The 23,109-nt window shown below is 39.5% G+C and overlaps 1 protein-coding gene across 2 annotated transcripts in view; it reads left to right on the top strand.

Annotated features, from left to right (window-relative positions):
* Positions 1-23,109, top strand: part of negr1 (neuronal growth regulator 1) — a 374,065-nt gene that overhangs the window by 246,677 nt on the left and 104,279 nt on the right. The window lies entirely within an intron of this gene.

Below are 23,109 nucleotides of genomic sequence, written 5' to 3'. Positions count from 1 at the left end.
AATACAACTGTGAAGAGTTTACACAAATATTAGAGTCCTGGCTCTTATAGCAGGACTTCGACACCAAAGTGAAATGAGCCACATTAGCTCACATGTCAACCTACTATTTAACCTATATGTATTGAACATTCATATTGCAATGTACAGTTTTACCTAGGGATCTTGGGTGTAGGGGTGTAGTTCTATTTTTAATACCCTCAAACACCTAGTTAGGCATAATTAATTTTAAAAATAGGCCATCACTGTCAATCGTGAAGGATAATTCTTCACTGTTTACCTTTGAAATGTCCAAACTGCATGCCAATCATTTGATCTCTATCAGTTTCATGGGAATATGAGTTTAGATCTTCTTGAATTACTGAATTAGTTGAATTAAAGCAGATGGTTTTAACAAACTATTAGCCTTTCTTGTAGGCCTATTTTGTTTCAAAGATTATTTATCCTGCCTGTTTGCATGCACTGTTACATTTTGTCCGCATGAGGAAATAAATGTGACTATTCAACTGTAGATAAGAAATGACTGATGAGTTGTTTTTGGTGTAACATATTATAGGCCTACTACTATGTTACAGTACAGTAGACTTTATACTTTTATAGTCTGTTCTGTTATGTAAAATACAGATTGATGCAGCTTTGATCTATTAACTTTACTAAATGAGCACCATTGTGAGAAGTGATAATCTTCTATTTGTAATAACAATTGATGAGCAGGACTATTAGGCATAGGCAACAGATCTTGATTAGGGTTGTTTTAAGTGGTTTGAGCGCCCTTCGAATCATGGTGGTGAAAGCACAGAACCGTAACCAAGTGGTCACATAGCGTTCTGGGTTCCCACTGTGCAAGAGGGGTGAACATCAAGGCAGACACGTGATGAATTTGGATACTAGATGTCGTTGGTGTGATGATAAGGTTCATGCGGTGGATCAGTTCGTCAGCATACGCAATAGAGGTGGTACGTTTCTGTAAGCTAAACACTCAGACACTAAGGTGAGTTCAAGTGCATAACAAACTGTTTTGAGGACAGACATTTTGAGTTTTTGAAACATCAAGGCAGACACGTGGTGAATTTTGATCCTAGATGTTACTGGTGTGATGATCATGTTCATGTGGTGGATCAGTTTGTTTGCATATACATTAGAGGTGGTATGTTTCTGTAAGCTAAGCACTCAGACACTAGGGTGAGTTCAAGTGTGTCGTAGGCCTACATTCCAAAACAAATTGTTTTGACGGCAGCCTTTTTAGCAACCCCTGAGTCTTCTGTCTGAGGCTGTTCTTGTTACAGTACGTTGGATTTGGCCCGCTCAAAGGGGTCAAGCCTCTGACTGACGGGCCTCTGCACACACTCCTACGGGGTTTCATCATTCGCACAACCGCGAGAGAGAGAGAAGACGGAAGAAACCACCATTTACCTACTTATAGGCTGCTATAGCCTACATATTTATTTAGTCATTCTATCGTTTTCATGGATTTTTTGTGGTAATTAAATATAATTTGTCTAGAGTTTATCAGAATATATTTTTTTACCAGCTCCAAGTATTCTCTAATGGAAAAAAAGTGAGGGAGCGCCTCTGCACCGCGCTATGACAGCACTACATCCCTGGTATCAGCCTACTCAGTGACACCCACAGAACACAACTGTGGAGAGTGTAAACAAATATTAGCTTCTTAGCTCTTACTGCAGGACTTTGACTGTGGGAAATCACTTCACTATTCAGTTTGACTGGTGAGCCAGTTGCTCATTTCACAGTGGTGTCAAAGTCCTGCAATAAGAGCTTACGACCTTAATATTTGTCTGAACTCTTCACAGTTGTGTTATGTGGGTTTCACTGTGTAGGCTGAGTTTGCTGACACCCCATTTCATGGACCCAAGATCCATAAGTAAGGTTGTACATTGCAATATTAATGTCTAATATGCACAATAGACTGAATGGTGAGGTGATTTCTCACAGTCAAATTCCTGCAATATGAGCTACAACACTTATAATTGTGTACACTCTTCATAGTTGTGTTCTGTGGGTGTCACTCAGTAGGCTGATGATAGCCCATATCATGGGACCCAAGAGCCATATGTAAGGCTGTACATTGCAATATGAATGTCCAATATGCACAAAAGACTGACAGCTGAGGGGATTTCCCAGTCAGATTCCTGCAATATGAGTTACAATGCTCATATTTGTATGAACTCTTCACAGTTTTGAACATTTCATGGACTCAAGTTCCATAGTCAAAGCTGTATAATGCATAAAGCAGGCCCCCAATTCAATTCTGAAGTCTAATACATCCACAGTGCGATTTCAACAGATTTTTTTTGTCGACAAATTAACATATTATTGTCATTTGTGGAATTTATATAACAACATTCCAAACTTGTTAAACATTGTCTATTCCAAATATGGCATGATTCCACTATTTGTATGATTGCCTCAGTTTCAATGTGGAACTTTTATTTTGAACCTAATCCTTATTGAACCTAATCCTTATCCTTGTTGCTAGCTTTGCATAGCGTTTGCACAACCTATTAAGCAACTCGCTGTGACATTGATCAACCAATGGTGTGTTAGATACCACCCACAGATGTTTGATTGACACCGCTCATTATGTTGGAGGAAGGAAAACAGAAATAAATGAATTCATAAATATAGAAATGAATAAAATGAAGTTTGAATAATTAGATATTACATAGATAAATAATAAAATACATATAGATACAGTATGTAAAGAAAATGTATATATTTTAGTCAGTATTTTTTGTATGTACTTGCTCATGGATTAAATTGTGTGTATCTATATATTTATTAATGTATTTATCCCTTTATGTTTGTATTTATTTAATCATTTATTTTGTATAATTATGGCATTATTTTTTTTACATTTTTTACAAATGAATTAAAAATGAAAAGCTGAGAAGTCTTGAGTCAATTTAGGGCAAGCCTAAATAAGTCAAATAACAGTTTGCATGGACTCATTCTGGGTGCAATAATAGTGGTTAACATGATTTTTGAATGACTACCTCATCACTGTACCCCACACATACAATTACCTGTAAGGTCCCTCAGTTGAGTGTCACGTCTGCTCCTCTTCTTCCCCCCTAGCGCTCAAAGTGCACCAGGCTGCCTTGCGTCACGCCCTCCTGCTATCATCCATTACGCACACCTGCTAACCCTCGTCATGCGCATCAGCAAAATTGGACTCACCTGGGCTCACTCATCACCTGTTTACTAGCCCCCCTATATTTGTCAGTTCCCCTGCTCTGTTCCCCGCTGCTGCATTAATTGTTTTTTGTTTGTGTTACTTGTTTGCTGACGCTGTTCCTGTCTCGTTCCATGTTCGTTCTTTATTAAATGTTTGACTCCCCATACTTGCTTTGTCTCTCCAGCGTCATCCCATGAGACATTGAGCAGTGAATTTCAAGCAATGATTCAACCACAAAGACCAGGGAGGTTTTCCAATGCCAAGCAAAGAAGGGCACCTATTGGTAGATGGGAAGAAAAAAAAAGCAGACATTGAATATACCTTTGAGCATGGTGAATTTATTAATTAAACTTTGGATGGTGTATACCCAGTCACTACAAAGATACAGGCGTCCTTCCTAACTCATTTGCCGGACAGGAAGGAAACCGCTCAGAGATTTCACCATGAAATGGTGACTTTAAAACAGTTACAGAGTTTAGTGGCTGTGAAAGGAGAAACTGAGGATGGATCAACAACATTGTAGTTACTCCACAATACTAACCTAATTGGCAGAGGAAAAAGAAGGAAGTCTGTACAGAATATAAATATTCCAAATAATAAGGCACTAAAGTAATACTGCAAAAATGTGCCAAAGCAAATCACTTTTTGTCCTGAATACAAAGTGTTATGTTTAGGGAAAATCCAACACAACACATTACTGCATACCACTCTCAAGTATAGTGGAGGCTGCATCATGTCATGGGTATGTTTGTGATCGTTAAGGACTGGGGAGTGTTTCAGGATAAAAAATAAATGGAATGGAGTTAAGCACAGGCAAAATCGTAGAGGAAAACCTGGTTCAGTCTGCTTTCCCCCTGACACCGGGAGATGGATTCACCTTTCAACAGGACAATAACCTAAAACACAATGCCACATATGCGCAAAATCTATAGCAAGACCACATTAGAAAGAATTACAGAGGTCCGGAACTCGGTGTCCTCATATGTAGTTATGGCCGTGATTGGTACTGATATAAATTCCTCGCTGCTAATGATAAACAGTTGCCAGACACGACTACCCTGGAACAAGCAAGGGTTACGCAGTCAAAACTCCTTGTCTTTACATTGTTGAATGGCTTCAGTGTAAACATTGAACATTTACATTGTGAACTATCCAATGAGCTCATTCATATATTAACAAAGATTTGTGGGAGTGTGCCTTTGGCTTCATTCAGTGTTAAACATTGGCCATGTTATCTTCGGAGCAGACAACCCACGAATTCTCACGTACCATGACTGTTATTTATACGCTCTGTGTGCATGAGGTAAAGAGCACAATGTTACTCTGGATCTTTTGAATAGGAATCTTAATGAATGAATAAATCTTGGCTAGAAAACCACTGCTGGTTGACAGTACAGGACAATGATACCCAGACCGTATTGGGAAGCCTGCTCTATGTGTAAGCTGATAAGTCATGGACTGTTGAGTCCGTCTCTTAATTGCAAGGAAAACTCATTTTCAAATGGCTGAAGAGGTAGGTTATTAATTGATCTTTTAATTAAAAAACCTGCCCGATTTCTTTTTTAGAGAGCAATAGTTCACGCCTAAATAAATCATATTCCGTTGAGAAACACACCAATTAATCATGGTCGATTCCACAGCAGCGTAGTCCGAGCTTTTGGGGAGTATCTCAGAATGTTCTGGCAATTCTCACGATGCTCTTTACATTTGTATCACAAACCATTCGTTCGAAAATCACAATGAAAGTGGTATTTAGGCCTTTTTTAGACATATACATGCCTCCTGTAAGACCCTATGATCTATCTGTGAACCGTACATGATACCGACAACATTTTGGTGTCATTATACGTATAGTGTTCTCTCAAATATGGAGTATGTCTAGATTCTGAAATACAAATGTTAACATTCATTTGTTCAACATTAAAAACATGAATATTAATATCTCAAAATGACCCTTTTTGAATTAGCTTATTTTTAGACATATTGTTTGTAATAATATACTGTTAAAAAACATCAAATTTCCAGAGTGGACTCTCTGGAGCTTTTAAAACCTCTTAGGGATGATGCGGAATTTAGTTCCTTTGCAGGAACCTAAATCCATGCAATTAAAGAGCGCCACCTGTAGTACTCGATAAAATTCAAACTTTCATTAAAACACACATGCAAGGTACTGAATTAAAGCTACACTCGTTGTGAATCTAGCCACCGAGTCAGATTTGTAAAATGCTTTTCGGCGAAAGCATGAGAAGCTATTATCTGATAGCATGCACCCCCCAAAAGCCAGACCGTCACCTAAACAACAGATTTTGCGGTAGCCGGCTTTTTAAAATTACAAAAGTTGCCTATAAACTTTTACAAATCACTTCAAACTACTTTTCTAAACCAACTTTAGGTATTAATAAATGTTAATAATCTTTCAAATTGATCACGGGGCGATCTGTATTCGATAGCAGCAAGTCTTGAAATCATCGTTCATGTTTTCAATTTCACAACATCCTGTGGTGAGCCCCAAGAAAGGAAGTGCCTATACATCATCTAACCAAGGATAAAGCAGTCAAAAAATGCCAGTACTGGCGACATCGTGTGGAAGCTGTAGGCATTGTAATGGGGGCCTCGTTTTTTGTCTGTCGCCTTAGACAATACATTGACTGGCGGATGAATATTTTTTTTGTGTTTTTGGAGAACAGTTTTCCCTGGGATTTTTACTCCTAAACACGTTCTGTTATAACCACAGACACGATTTAACCAGTTTTAGAGACTTCAGAGTGTTGTCTATACACACATACTTATCATATGCATATACTATATTCCTGGCATGAGTAGCAGGACGTTGAAATGTTGCGCGATTTTTTACAAAAAGCTGCGAAAATTTGCATCATCCCTAACAGGTTTGATATGACCCATTTTATACATAGAAATTTACATTTTCAGTTATTAACCAATCACAGCCCTCCTTTAGGATTGCACATTCAGCAAGTCACCATCAGAGGGCGTTTTATTTGAATCAATTTTCCCATTCACTTTTTTGGTGGTGCTAAAATATATAATACCTTCAGAATTAGCAGAGAGCCCACTGGAAATGTCATACTTGAGTAAAAGTAAAGATCCCTTAATAGAAAATGACTCAAAGTAAAAGTCACCCAGTACAATTCTAATTGGGTTAAAGTCAAAAAATATTTGCTTTAAAACAATCTTAGTATTAGTATTAAAAGTAAATGTAATTACTAAAATATACTTAAGTATCAAAAGTAAAAGTATAAATACTTTCAAATTCCTTATATTAAGCAAACCAGACAGCAACATGTTCTTGTTTTTTTATTTACCAATAGCACACCACGATATTCAGACATAATTTACAAACGAAGCATGTGTGTTTAGTGAGTCCGCCAGATCAGAGGCAGTAGGGATGACCGGGGATGTTTTGTTGATAAGTGCGTGAATAGGACCATTTTCCTGTCCTGATAAACATTGAAAATGTAATGGGTGTCAAGGAAAATGTATGGAGTAAAAGGAATGTAGTGAAGTAGAAGTAAAAGTAGTCATAAATATAAATAGCAAAAGTACAGATACCCCCAAAAATTACTTACATACTTATACTTATATTTTTACTTAAGTACTTTACACCACTGAAAAAGGGCCTAAAATGTTATCATGATTAAAACATGTTTTTGTTTGTGATACAAACATACAAATTATGTCAAGCATCCTTCCTACCAATTACAGTGCCTTGCAAAAGTATTCACCCCCTTGGCATGTTCCTAATTGGTGGCATTACAACCTGTAATTTAAATGCATATTTATATAGTCCAAATTGGTGAAGTGAAACGGAAAAAAATTACATGTTTCAAAAAATTCAAATTCAATCATTAAAGTGGTGCGTGTATGTTTTCACCCCCTTTGCTATGAAGCCCCTAAATAAGATCTGGTGCAAACAATTACCTTCAGAAGTCACATATTTAATTAAATAACGTCCACCTGTGTGCAATCTAAGTGTCACATGATCTGTCACATGATCTCAGTATATATACACCTGTTCTGAAAGGCCCCAGGTTCTGCACACCACTAAGCAAGGGGCACCATGAAGACCAAGGAGCTCTCTAAACAAAGTTGTGGAAAAGTTGGTTGGGTTGGGTTATACAAAAATATCAGAAACGTTGAACATCCCACGGAGCACCATTAAATCCTTTATTAAAAAATGGAAAGAATATGGCAACACAACAAACCTGCCAAGAGATGGCCGCCCACCAAAACTCACGGACCAGGCAAGGAGGGCATTAATCAGAGAGGCAACAAAGAGACCAAAGATAACCCCGAAGGAGCTGCAAAGCTCCACAGCAGAGATTGGAGTATCTGTCCATATGACCACTTTAAGCCGTACACTCCGCAGAGCTGGGCTTTATGAAAGAGTGTCCAGAAAAAAGCCATTGACAGAAAGAAAAAAATAAGCAAACACGTTTGGTGTTCACCAAAAAGGCATGTGGGAGACTCCCCAAACATATGGAAGACGGTACTCTGGTCAGATGAGACTAAAATGTAGCTTTTTAGCCATCAAGGAAAAAGCTGTCAGGCACAAATCCAACACCTCTCATCACCCCGAGAATCCTATCCAATGTTTTTCATCGGCAGGGACTGGGAAACTGGTCAGAATTGAATGAATGATGGATGGTGCTAAATACAGGGATATTCTTGAGTGAAACCTGTTTCAGCCTTCCAGAGATTTGAGACTGGGACGGAGATTCACCTTCCAGCAGGACAATGACCCTAAGCATACTGCTAAAGCAACACTCGAGTGGTCAATGCAAATAGTCTGGGTAGCCATTTGGTTAGCTGTTCAGAAGTCTTATGGCTTGGGGTTAGAAGCTGTTAATACGCCTTTTGGAACTACACTTGGCACTCTGAGAAGCTGCTTAAACAGCATGATCATTCCACAGGGGCACCTTGTTCTGGGGACAATATAGGGCCTCTCTAAAAATGTGCAGTTTGTCACACTACACAATGCCACAGATGTCTCAAGTTATGAGGGAGCATGCAATTTACATGCTGACTACAGGAATGTCCACCAGAGCTGCTGCCAGATAATTACATTTTCATTGCTCTACCATAAGCCACCTCCAACGTCGTTTTAGAGAATTTGGCAGTATATCCAACTGGCCTCACAACTACAGATCATGTGTATGACATTGTGTAGGTGAGTGGTTTGCTGATGACAACGTTGTGAACAAACTGCCCCATGGTGGCGGTGGGGTTATGGTATGGCCAGCCATAAGCTATGGACAATGAACACAATTGCATTTTATCGATGGCAATTTGAATGCACAGGAGATACCTAGATACCTTGACGAGATCCTTAGGCCTATTCTCCTGCCATTCATCTGCCGCCATCACCTCATGTTTCAGCGAGATAATGCATGGCCCCATGTCGCAAGGATCTGTACATAATTCCTGGAAGCTGAAAATGTCCCAGTTCTTCCATGGCCTGCATACTCACCAGACATGTCACCCATTGAGCATGTTTGGGAAGCTCTGGATCGACGTTTACGACAGCGTTATCCATTTTCCGCCATGTATGAAGGTAAACGGTGGTCACACCAGATACTGACTGGTTTTCTGATCCACGCCCCTACCTTTTTTTAAAGGTATCTGTGACCAACAGATGCATATCTGTATTCCCAGTCATGTGAAATCCATAGATTAGGACCTAAAGAATTTTTTTCAATTGACTTATTTCCTTATATGAACTGTAACTCAGTAAAATCTTTGAAATTGTTGCATTTATATTTTTGTTCAATATATTTCCGGGCTACAATATCAACTGGAGGAACACTTAAAGCGACTACAACAGAGGAGCCCTTAATGCTACTGAGCGGAAAAATTGTTGCAGTTCAACATCATCCATTAATATTAAACAGAGAGAGATTAAACAATGTAATGTATGTGTGTGTTCACCGTATTGTATAGCTGCTGTTCCATTGTACATATCATCTTTGTTTGGGTGAAACGGCATGCATAATGTAAATATAATGGGATGTTGCTTTATGATCCACCTGCAACTTGCAATTTGTCAAACAGGACCTATTCTTCATGGAGGCTGTGCTATTCCTGGAACTCAGCCATGATTAACAGCTATGCTACAGTGCTCTCCAGCCACTAAATTACCTGGATTATTTGGCCATCATGTTTTTTTGTGCACTACTTTTTATTACTCTCCAAAAAATCTGAACCTGTATTTAGACACAATATGTGATGATGAAGAACGTGCCAGCTGGCTCAAATTGAAACTATTCAAATGGGACTGGATTTTATGTTTTTAGTTATATTCTGGGGTCATTGCACAGATAATCATACTGAATCTGGGCACTTAGGTCTTTGAACGTATTTTTACCCCTACTGTATACTATTATACTAGGCCCAAACTACCATTGTGTGTCAAAATGTAAACTACAGGCATGTATCTGGCTGAATAATCTGCCTAGTATGGCTTTATCTACAGTCATGCTCATTTCAGCACATGCTTAATATGATTGTATCCTTCCATACATTTAAATAACTATCTGTGCATCTCCCCAAAACAAATTGAAGATGTAGACCTATTTTAGGTCACTCGTTATTTTGCCTGCGTTTTGCTAAATGTCTGCTTAGAGTCTAGATTATTCAGTAACTTTTGATCAAAAATGACTTCCTTCAAAGCGAAGCAAATATGATACTTCACAAATCAGTGCTGTAACATTGTTAACTATGAAGCAAAAATAAACACAACTCATTAAAATCTTAAATCTTAAAAAGTTGAAAGATATTTTACTCAAATTGATGCCAGTTGTAAGGCACAAACACTGGCAGGTACACAAGTGGGAGGCTTTATTGCACTGCGTGGTCTGTTCGTTCTTAGTGTCGGTGCTGCCTCCACTATTGTGTCCACCGCTGTCTCTAATGTAGCCCACGATGGGAGGGGATGTGGTTTTGTACTGACAGGCAGGTCACAGAGACCTTTCAGATGCATGTTAATCAATGGCCCACACAATGACACCAGTGGAGGATTATGAGGACTTGGCAAGGCTCTTTGCATTTGCATACTGCGATTGATTTTGTTACTCTTGTTATTGGCTTCCATTTCTGCAAATGTTGTCGACCCCGTGGCAGTCTTCTGCCTTTATCTATCCTGAGTATTGAGTGACATTGTTCACGTTGGCTTAGGACTGATTTGAATCTATGGCCCCTTGTTCATCCAAACTCCACACAACCGTATAGAGACCCATATTATCTGAAATCATTGCCATAAACAGAAGGGACTAGGAACCCAGGTACAGTTGATGTCAGAAGTTAACCTTAGCCAAATATATTTCAACTCAGTTTTTCACAATTCCTGACATTTAATCCAGTAACAATTCCCTGTTTTAGGTCAGTTAGGATCACCACTTTATTTTAAGAATGTGAAATGTCAGAATAATAGTAGAGAGAATGATTCATTTCAGCTTTTATTTCTTTCATCACATTCCCAGTAGGTCAGAAGTTGACATACACTCAATTAGTATTTGGTAGCATTGCCTTTACATTGTTTAACTTGGGTCAAATGTTTCAGACAGCCTTCCACAAGCTTCCCACAATAAGTTGGGGGAATGTTGGCCCATTCCTCCTGACAGAGCTGGTGTAACTGAGTCAGGTTCTGCCCACAAATGTTTTATAGGATTGAGGTCAGGGCTTTGTGATGGCCTCTCCAATACCTTGCCTTTGTTGTCCTTAAGCCATTTTGCCACAACTTTGGAAGAATGCTTGGGGTCATTGTCCATTTGGAAGACCCATTTGCAACCAAGTTTTAACTTCCTGACTGATGTCTTGAGATGTTGCTTCAATATATCCACATAATTTCCCTGCCTCATGATGCCATCTATTTTGTGAAGTGCACCAGTCCCTCGTGCAGCAATGCACCCCCACAACATGATGCTGCCACCCCCGTGCTTCACGGTTGGGATGGTGTTCTTCGGCTTTCAATCCTCCCCCTTTTTCCTCCAAACATAACAATCGTCATTTTGGCTGAAAAGTTATATTTTTGTTTCATCATACCAGTGGACATTCCCCGAAACGTACGATCTTTGTCCCAATGTGCAGTTGCAAACCGTAGTCTGGCTTTTTTATGGCATTTTTAGAGCAGTGGCTTCTTCCTTGCTGAGCGGCCTTTCCGGTTATGTCGATATAGGACTCGTTTTACTATGGATATAGATACCTTTGTACCTGTTTCCTCCAGCATATTCACAAGGTCCTTTGCTGTTGTTCTGGGATTGATTTACACTTTTCGCACCAAAGCACATTAATCACAGAACGCGTCTCCTTCTGAGCGGTATGACGGCTGTGTGGTCCAATGGTGTTTATACGTACTATTGTTTGTACAGATGAATGTGGTACCTTCAGGGGTTTGGAAATTGCTCCCAAGGATGAAGCAGACTTTTGGAGGTCTACCATTTTTCTTCTGAGGTCTTAGCTGATTACTTTAAATTTTCTCATGATGTCAAGCAAAGAGGCACTGAGTTTGAAGGTAAGGCCTTGAAATACATCCACAAGTACTACATCCACAGGTACACCTCCAATTGACTCAAATTATGTAAATTAGCCTATCAGAAGCTTTTAAAGCCAATTTTCCAAGCGGTTTAAAGGCACAATCAATTTAGTGTATGTAAACTCCTGACCAACTGGAATTGTGATGCAGTGAATTATACGTGAAATAATCATTCTGTAAACAATTGTTGGAAAAATTACTTGTGTCATGCACATGGTAGATGTCCTAACCGAATTGCCAAAACTATAGTTTGTTATGAAGAAATTTGTGGAGTGGTTGAAAAACGAGTTTGAGTGACTCCAACCTAAGTGTATGTAAACCTCCGACTTCAACTGTATATCTGCAAAGTACAGTATATGCACATCTGTTGCTCTGGTTTTAGTATGGTATGGTCCGGTTCAGGATCTGTAGGGATACTGATGAGAATCCAGGTTTCCACTTATACACTTAGGCAAATCCAGGTAAGATCATGGTTAAACTCACCTCTGAACCAGTGGTCTGATAAACTTGGAATACTCAAATACACTAAAGGTAAACACATGTTTCCTATTCCAGTGTATATGGGGCTCAGGAGTGTGTGGGTGTTTTCTAAACCGTTGAAACAATGAGGTGTTTTGACTCTGTTACAGTATCTAGAGAGTCCAGTTTCTCTCTGTAGTTTAGTTTCTGCTCTTCTACTGAGATAGTAGAGGCTATAATTGCTTTGTTGCCTTTGTTTATGGTGCGGTTATTGCTAATGTTGTTTGTAATTGAAGAAGCGGGCCTTCCAGAGGTCCAGATCCAGCTGTGAGATTGAGGCAGGGTTTTAGGGCCTTGCAGATCCATCACAGCCCCAGCTCTCTACCTTCTCTCCACACATGCACGTGCACACACACACACTGACAGACAGACACAAACGCAGGCACCTGTGTCCACACACACACACACACACACACACACACACACACACACACACACACACACAGGCAGCCTGCCAAGCCCTTGCCAATACCCCTCAACACAGCACCAATCCCTGTGATAGATTACCAGGAAAAATCCCTGTCTCACTTGCCCACTAGATTTGCAATCTTAGGTCTCCCTTCTCCAGAGTACAGAGGCGTAGGGATGCAGATGTAATTGGGAGACACGCAAGGACAGGAAATCAACATACACAAATGATCAGTATTATGTTTATAAGGACTCCTTGTGAAAGATAGTAGACTTGTGTCTTAGGTAGCTTGTACTGTACTGCCACACAAAGACATTCGACATGCACACACTCGCACACACCCTTCAGCATTGCAATGCATCTTTCTTTTCGCGCCTCATCTGTCTAAGTGGACTGTTGACGTCAGCAATGATACGTAGTGCAATGAAAGGTAGCATATTCATTATAGGGTATGCACAGTACGAACTTGCTAAAAGAACACCAGCACACACCTGTATACGGAGTTCCCTGCTCTTTCAGAAGAACATGAGTCATTGAATAAGATGTTCTGTACTGGTGATTTGTGTCTCAATAGAGCCCCACAGTGGAGGTGTCATAATCCCCATTAAATCTAGCGGTCAAACAGGGGAATGGTTCCAATCGTTTTTCCACCATTAATTTTTTCCATAGGGAATTTTAAAAACACTTCAAAATAAAAGCTGTGACTCCAGGGTGGCGCAGTGGTTAAGGGCCACCAGAGACTCTGGGTTCGCGCCCAGGCTCTGTCGTAACCGGCCGTGACCGGGAGGTCCGTGGGGCGACGCACAATTGGCATAGGGAGGGATTGGCCGGTAGGGATATCCTTGTCTCATCGCGCACCAGCAACACCTGTGGCGGACCGGGCGCAGTGCACGCTAACCAAGGTTGCCAGGTGCACTGTGTTTCCTCCGACACAGCGGCTGGCTTCCGGGTTGGATGCGCGCTGTGTTAAGAAGCAGTGCGGCTTGGTTGGGTTGTGTATCGGAGGACGCATGACTTTCAACCTTCGTCTCTCCCGAGCCCGTACAGGAGTTGTAGCGATGAGACAAGATAGTAGCTACTAACAATTGGATACCACGAAATTGGGGAGAAAAAAGGGGGTAAAATTTAAAAATATATAAAAAAATAATATAGGCTTACCCTGGAGTGAAGTTTTGATAACCATCGAAATCTCTCTTGGACTTTAATCAATCTATTCAGCTTTATTTACTCTCAGATTATAAAATGCTAATTAGCATCAAAGTAGACATCATGCAAGACTACAAATCCCTACAAGCTCCTGCACTTCATCTCTAGTTGAAACCTTTGCTAACAGGTATTGTGTCAATTTAAAGCTTGCACAAGACAGTTCACATAATTGTCATTTTAAAGAAATGTAGCCAATTTATTCATTACTAAATATACCTAAAATTAGATAGCTTATCCAAAGATCCAAAATATCTTTACCTTTGCCTTGATTCCGGCAGTCTCGTCCAGATCATCATGGCATTTGTAGTTCTTTATGATTAGCAGTTAAATAGCATTTTGTTATTGGGGGATAAACACAGGTGAATATATTGATAACTTTCACCTTGTCTAAGAGAGATTTAGACAGTTACCCATCACGCCAGGTTAAGCCTACACGAAACAGCCCTTATTTTAAGTGTTTCTAAAATCCCCTATGGGAAAAATGAATGGTGAAAAATTATTGGCACCATTTCCTTGTTTCACTTCACAAATGAAATTGGAAATTAAGGTTTGAGTGCAATTTGCCAAACTTCCCGCTGAACAGAACACAGACTGGCTGTGACTGACTGGCAGGTGATTCTCAAAGACTCAATAGTGGAGAATATACCATAACTCAGATTCAGACATGGCATTTGATTGCATGCTGGCCTGCAAATCCTAAGTGGAAAGACTTCCCGGAATAGGCAGACTTTTGAGTTTTTGTTTCAGTCACCCTATGTGCTTCTGTTTACTTTTGGTAGTACAGTGTGTTCTGACCTCAACCTTGTTTTGCATGTTGACTTTGCATTCTCAATGGCCACTAGACCAAACTGCCATAAACAATTGTATAACCTCAAACCAATGCTACTCACTTGGTCATTGTGTAGCTTGAGTGGTACTCTGATTCATATTAACCACTAACATCACAACAGTATTGTGGCATTGACGTCAGTCCCTTTCACTATGCCTTTTGAACCAGCAGTTCAGTGACAAACACTTCTCAATTCTCAACCTATTTGGAATGGTTTGTATGAAGAGAATTAGGATATAGGTTACCTGTTTTCACTGACCCACAGAAGACCCCTGTGAGAAGGAAATATTGTCTGCATTAGGAACATTTCCAGTGTATGTGCACTGCTATTCTTTATTATATTGTGCACAATGTGCTTTTACCCCACGAACCTGAAAATAGTGATACGATTTGAACATTATGTTAATAGTTGGTGATAAATGCACATGCAAAAGTGAAAAGAAAAGGCACTCTCGTTGTAGCCTATTTTATGTGGTGATTGTTATTATTTCAGTGGCCAACCACTGTCGTCACATACTAGATTCAACCAAATGCTTTGTGTGAATTCTACATAATTTCAATCCAGCAATTACATTTTCCTTTCAAGACTGTGTTACTTTAAGCTCTGTAAATATTTTAAATACAGAAAGCCCTGGCTGCTTGAGAAAGTGTCCATAGTTAAAGCTGCCTCCCTGACACTGGCAAAGAGATTTACACCGCTTCTTGGCACATGAAAGGAGACTCATTTTGTATTCACAGAACCTGCCTCTGTCATTCAGTCTTTGAACTTCCATTAAGCAATTTATCACCATGCAATTCATTTCATTTTCCTAACCCTTGGGAATTATGTTTTTTTTCTTCCCACTGCTTCCGTAGCATTTACATTAAATACGTATGCGCACTGACCACAGTGACTGACCACAGCGCACTGACCATAGTTTTCTTGGGTTGCAAAGCCACTGGTAGTTTACTAAAGTTACCGGAATCTGCAGTAATTTTGGTAATTAACCAAAAATCTATGGCAATCTATCATAACCTTAGTAATTTATATTTGAATAACTTTAAAAATATTTATTCATATACAGTGGGGCAAGTAAACTATTTAGTCAGCCACTAATTGTGCAAGTTCTCCCACTTAAAAAGATGAGAGGCCTGTAATTTTCATCATAGGTTCACTTCACTGTAATTAATTTATTTTCAAATTATGGTGGAAAATAAGTATTTGGTCAATAACAAAAGTTTCTCAATACTTTGTTATATACCATTTGTTGGCAATGACAGAGGTCAAACGTTTTCTGTAAGTCTTCACAAGGTTTTCACACACTGTTGCTGGTATTTTGGCCCATTCCTCCATGCAGATCTCTTCTAGAGCAGTGATGTGTTGGGGCTGTTGCTGGGCAACACAGACTTTCAACTCCCTCCAAAGATTTTTCTAAGGGGTTGAGATCTGGAGACTGGCTAGGTCACTCCAGGACCTTGAAATGCTTCTTACGAAGCCACTCCTTCATTGCCCGGGCGGTGTGTTTGGGATCATTGTCATGCTGAAAGACCCAGCCACGTTTCATCTTCAATGACCTTGCTGATGGAAGGAGGTTTTCACTCAAAATCTCACGATACATGGCCCCATTCATTCTTTCCTTTACACGGATCAGTCGTCCTGATCCCTTTGCAGAAAAAGAGCCCCAAAGCATGATGTTTCCACCCCCATGCTTCACAGTAGGTATGGTGTTCTTTGGATGCAACTCAGCATTCTTTGTCCTCCAAACACGACGAGTTGAGTTTTTACCAAAAAGTTATATTTTGGTTTCATCTGACCATATGACATTCTCCCAATCTTCTTCTGGATCATCCAAATGCTCTCTAGCAAACTTCAGACTGGCATGGACATGTACTGGCTTAAGCAGGGGGACATGTCTGGCACTGCAGGATTTGAGTCCCTGGCGGCGTAGTGTGTTACTGATGGTAGGCTTTGTTACTATGGTCCCAGGTATCTGCACGTCATTCACTAGGTCCCCCCGTGTGGTTCTGGGATTTTTGCTCACCCTTCTTGTGATCATTTTGACCCCACGGGTGAGATCTTGTGTGGAGCCCCAGTTCGAGCGAGATTATCAGTGGTCTTGTATGTCTTCCATTTCCTAATTATTGCTCCCACAGTTGATTTCTTCAAACCAAGCTGCTTACCTATTGCAGATTCAGTCTTCCCAGCCTGGTGCAGGTCTACCATTTTGTTTCTGGTGTCCTTTGACAACTCTTTGGTCTTGGCCATAGTGGAGTTTGGAGAGTGACTGTTTGAAGTTGTGGACAGGTGTCTTTTATACTGATAACAAGTTCAAACAGGTGCCATTAATACAGGTAACGAGGGGAGGACAGAGGAGCCTCTTAAAGAAGAAGTTACAGGTCTGTGAGAGCCAGAAATCTTGCTTGTTTGTAGGTGACCAAATACTTATTTTCCACCATAATTTGCAAATAAATTAATTAAAAATCCTACAATGTGATTTTCTGGATTTTTTTCCCTCATTTTGTCTGTCATAGTTGAAGTGTTCCTATGATGAAAATTACTGGCCTCTCTTATCTTTAAAAATATATATTTTTAACCTTTATTTTACTAGGCAAGTCAGTTAAGAACAAATTCTTATTTTCAATGACAGCCTAGGAACAGTGGGTTAACTGCCAGTTCAGGGGCAGAACGACAGATTTGTACCTTGTCAGCTCGGGGATTCAAACTTGCAACCTTTCGGTTACTAGTCCAACGCTCTAACCACTAGGCTACCCTGCCGCCCCACTTAAGTGGGAGAACTTGCACAATTGGTGGCTGACTAAATACTTTTTTGCCCCACTGTATATTAATTCTTTATATCTGTGTCCCATATTGTCCATGAGTTTCTATAAGATAGACTATATGGTTTAAGAGAAATCTGCCTAATTAATGAAAATAGCATCTAATCAACAATGGCATTATTTTCAGTTAACTCTGCAACTATTCACTTTTTTTCACAACAGCCACCAGTTTAATGCTAAAACATTGATAACAAATACATACTTACATAGTAAAATAAATGAAAGTGTGTATAGTATATATAAAGGAATCCCTCATTAAACACGAATGGTAGCCACTAAGTTGAAGGTTTATACTCTTTATAGCTTTGTCATTCTATTTTTTAGATTGACAACTGCATGCTGTTTTCAAGGGATTGTTAAATAAATATTAAGTGTTTGGTTGTTTTACCATCACTTCTTGAAAAGCAAAGACAGAACTACAAATCTCTGATTATTCCATGCAAAATAATTGTGCACCTTTAGCTCTATCATCAGTTATACAGCAAGTTACTGCATGCTTTTCATGATCAATAAACATGAATATATATATATATATCTCAATATTGGCCACCAGTAATTGGATATTTGAGTGATATAAAATAAAAGTTAAGTATGAGGGGTTTATGTTAATTTACCATTATTTTTAGGCTCTGCCTGTGAAGCAGCAGAAGGGCGTATTTGCCAATGTACTGTTAGCTGATCATGTTTACTTTGCAAGCTCCTGAGTGTGCGCAGTGGTCTAAGGCACTGCATCTCAGTGCAAGAGGCGTCACTACAGTCCCTGGTTCGAATCCAGGCTGTATCACATCTGGTTGTGATTGGGAGTCCCATAGGGTGGTGCACAATTGGCCCAGCATTGGCCAAGGTAGGCTGTCATTGTAAATAATAATGTTCTTAACTGACTTGCCTAGTTAAATTAAAAAATATATTTTTTACAAGCTCCCAATAGGAACTTTGTATAGTTGGCTAAACATAGTTGTAAGTAGACCTGGCTTAAGAGTGTTTATGCTGACAGACATGATAGGCTACATTGATTGATGGACCATGTCAAATTGGCTAGCTATCTTATAACAGATTAGGTCAATATGGCTAGTTTGGTATTTTTGGTATTTTATTATTATTTGCAAAAGCAACAGCTACTCTTCCTGGGGTCCACATAAAACATAATACAGAATTGCATAATACAGAATGTCAATAGACAAGAACAGCTCAAGGACAGAACTACTTTTTTTTTTAAAGGCACACGTAGCCTACATATCAATGCATACATACAAACTATCTAGGTCAAATAGGGGAGAGGCGTTGTGCCGTGAGGTGTTGCTTTATCTTTATTTTATTATTATTTGGAAAGAAGTTCCATGTAATTAGGGCTCTATATAATACTGTACGCTTTCTTGAATTTGTTCTGGATTTAGGGACTGTGAAAGACCCCTGGTGGCATGTCTAGTGGGATAAGTGTGTGTGTCACAGCTTCGTGTAAATTGACTATGCAAACAATTTGGTATTTTCAACAAATTAATGTTTATTATAAAATTAAGAAGTGATGCAGTTAGTCTCTCAACTCTTAGCCAAGAGAGACTGGCATGCATAGTATTTATAGTAGCCCTCTGATTACAATGAAGAGCAAAATGTACAACCTTGTACAGTTTAAGGTGATACACAGGTTACATTACTCAAAAGTGAAACTGCATAAAATATTCCCGGACACCTCACCACTGTGTGAGAGGTGCAAGCAGGATGAGGGGACGTTGACCCACTTATTCTGGACCTAAATTACATGTTTACTGGGCTCTCATTTTTGATTACTTATCTAGAGCCTTTGATAGAGTTCTAACCCCAGACCCATTGATCGCTCTGTTTGGTACAGTTGATAGGAATAACCAGGAAGGGAAAGCTGTCTCTCTTTGTACTCTATTAGCCAAAAGGCTCATGTTGCAATTTTGGAAATTGGAGACTGTACCTACCTTTGAAATGTGGTTACGGGATTTAGGGAATGTAATACATATGGAAAAGATTCGATACAATACCTCCAATAGAAGTCCAATGTTTTACAAAATATGGCAGCCGATACTGGATAAATGGTCTAGTCCCGCTTCATAACTGGGTTGACGATCTACTGCTACTCTGTGCTGTACTCCACTCAATATTTATTTTTGGCTTAACTACACTGCTTGTAAAGACTATATGCTGTCTTCTTATACCTGTAACACCTAATAGGATTTTGTTTTATTTTGTGTATGTGTGAGTTAAGTTTTGTTTTGTCCTCTAAATTGGCCATCCCATCCAACAGTGCAATGAATGTCATTGTTAGTATTGCTGTCCTTTTTATTTGATTTTTTTATTGGAAAATAATAAACATATTATACAAATTTAAAAAAGAAGAGCAAAATGTGCCAGTCTATTCTGGGCCAGGTGCAGCTTAACTTCAGTATTGAGTAGCTTGGATGAAAAGGTGCCCATTGTAAACGGCGAGCTCCTCAGTCTCAGTTGCTAATATATGCATAGTATTATTAGTATTGGATAGAAAACACTCTAAAGTTTCCAAAACTGTCAAAATATTGTCTGTGAGTATAACAGAACTGATATTGCAGGCGAAACCCTGAGGAAAAACAAAGCAGGAAGTTGCTTCTATTTTGAAAACCCCATGTTCCATAGCCTCCCTTTGTTCCATTTAAAGGGATATGAACCAGATTCATTTTCCTATCGCTTCATCAAGGTGTCAACACTCTTCAGACATAGTTTCAGGCTTTTATTTTGAAAAATGAGCCAGAACGATAACCTCGCGTCAAGTGGTCACATGAGTTTTGCTTGCCCGACAGAATTTGGACAGCCATTGTTTTCCCCTCTCCTACTGTGAAAGACATTTGCGGTTAATATATAACTGATTATATATTTTAAAAACAACCTGAGGATTGATTATAAAAAACGTTTGACATGTTTCTGTGGACATAATGGAAACTATTTGGAATTTTCATCTGCGTTGTCGTGACCGCTCTTTCCTGTGGATTTCTGAACATAACGCGACAAACAAACGGAGGTATTTTGGATATAAAAATCATCTTTATGGAACAAACGGAACATTTGTTGTGTAACTGGGAGTCTCGTGAGTGAAAACATCCAAAGACCATCAAAGGTAAACGATTCATTTGATTGCTTTTCTGATTTTCGTGACCGAGCTACCTGATGCTAAGTGTACTTAATGTTTATCGTGTGATCGATAAACTTACACAAACACTTGGATTGCTTTCGCTGTAAAGCATAATTTCAAAATCTGACATGTCAGGTTAACAAAAGGCTGTGTTTTCCTATATTGCACTTGTGATTTCATGAATATAAATATTTATAGTAATATTTATTGTATGTAGCGCTATGCTATTCAGCGGTTGTTGATGACACTTATCCCGATAGGTGGATTGCAGCCATAACAGGTTAACTAGGTCTTTCCTTGCAGCACTGTACCACACGACTGGACAATAATCAAGATTAGACAAAACTAGAGCCTGCAGGTCTTGCTTTTTGGAGTGTGGTGTCAAAAAAGCAGAGCATCTCTTTATTACGGACAGACCTCTCCCCATCTTTACAACCATTGAATCTATATGTTTTGACCATGACGGTTTACAATCTAAGGTAACGCCAAGTCATTTAGTCTCCTGAACATGTTCAACAGCCACACCATTCATTACCATATTCAGCTGAAGTTTAGCACTTAAGGAATGATTTGTACCAAATACAATGCTCTTAGTTTTAGAGATGTTCAGGACCAGTTTATTAATGGCCACCCATTCCAAAACAGACTGCAACTCTTTGTTAAGGGTTTCAGTGACTTCATTAGCTGTGGTTGCTGATGCGTATATGATTGAATCATCAGCATACATGGACACACATGCTTTGTTTAATGCCAGTGGCAGGTCATTGGTAAAAATACAAAAGAGTAGAGTGCCTATAGAGCTGCCCTGCGGTACACCACACTTTACATGTTTCACATTAGAGAAGCTTCCATTAATGAAAACCCTTTGAGTTCTATTAGATAGATATATCTGAATCCACAATATGGCAGAGGTTGAAAAGTCGGGTTATGGTTTAAAGGTTATGGTCAATAATATCAAATATCAAAGGCTGCAACGGCAGCTCCCACAATCTTCTTATTGTCAATTTCTTTGATAATAAGTTAATAAAGTAATTTTCATGGGATAAACAAGATGGCTAAATTTGCTTGCCATTTATAGTGGTGATGACTGTAATCCGGCTGACAACTTTACCAGGACGGGGACTTGACAATGTCAAGCTCTTTCCACAAGCCTAATCTCTGATGAAGCAAGCTAAATGGCGCGTTTTGTGGATAGGCTACCATTTACATTACATTTAAGTCATTTAGCAGACGCTCTTATCCAGAGCGACTTACAAATTCACTTATAGGCTACCCTCACGTATCTGATAATACATGATCAATTGATGTTTACTGATCATGAAAAGGATCATGATGGAGCTAAATGTGGAATAATAGGAAATGGGTAGTTCTGACTATGATCTTCAAAAGGTGATGATTTTAAAACCAAATAGTTATAACTTTTATTTAACAATCTCTTTATTGATAATGACCTATTATATTATATAATTTACACGCGATAAGGCCACACAGAGGGCCAGTGAAGGATATACTGCTTCTCTGAGACCAGGCCACAATCCCTGTCATTCCCATTAAATAAAGACGGAAATACAGAGGGCGGAGTGGGTTGGCGAGTTGGCGAGTGGGTAACCCTCCTCGACCATCCGTTTCTATTGACCAATGTGCAATCACTGGAGAATAAACTGGATGATCTACATTCAAGACTATCCTACCAACGGGACATTAAAAACGGTAATATCTTATGTTTCACCGAGTTGTGGCTGTACGACGACATGGACAATATACAGTTGGCTGGGTTTTCCGTGCATCGTCAGGACAGAACAGCAACGTCTGGTAAGACGACGGGTGGGTGTGTGTCTATTTGTCAAAAACAGCAGGTGCACGATGTCAAATATTAAGGAAGCCTTGAGTATTGCTTACCTGAGGTAGAGTGATAAGATGTAGACCACACTGTCTATGAAGAGAGATTTAATCTATAGTTTTCGTAGCTCATTGAGTGCGGCACTAAGACCGCACTCAATGAGCTGTATAAGGCCATAAGCAAACAAGGAAATGCTCATCCAGAAGCGGCGTTCCTAGTGGCCGGGGACTTTAATGCAGGGAAACTTACAGTTGATGTTGGAAGTTCACATACACCTTAAACAGAGTTTAAATATATTTGGTTTTCACAATTCCTTTATGCCACGCACAGAGATGCATGCAAAGCTCTCCCTCACCCTCCATTTGGCAAATCTCACCATAATTCTATCCTCCTGATTCCTGCTTACAAGCAAAAACTAAATCAGGAAGTACCAGTGAGTTGCTCAATACAGAAGTGGTCAGATGACTTGGATGCTACGCCACATGACTGTTTTGCTAGCACAGACTGGATTATGTTCCGGCATTCATCCAATGGCATTGAGGAGTATACCACCTCAGTCACCAGCTTCATCAATAAGTGCATCGACAACGTTGTCCCCACAGTGACCGTACATACATATCC

This window comes from Oncorhynchus nerka, linkage group LG13, assembly GCF_034236695.1.
Source record: "Oncorhynchus nerka isolate Pitt River linkage group LG13, Oner_Uvic_2.0, whole genome shotgun sequence".
Lineage (NCBI taxonomy): Eukaryota > Metazoa > Chordata > Actinopteri > Salmoniformes > Salmonidae > Oncorhynchus > Oncorhynchus nerka.
Note: the sequence above shows the minus strand (reverse complement) of the source record. Positions and strands in the feature narration are given on the sequence as shown.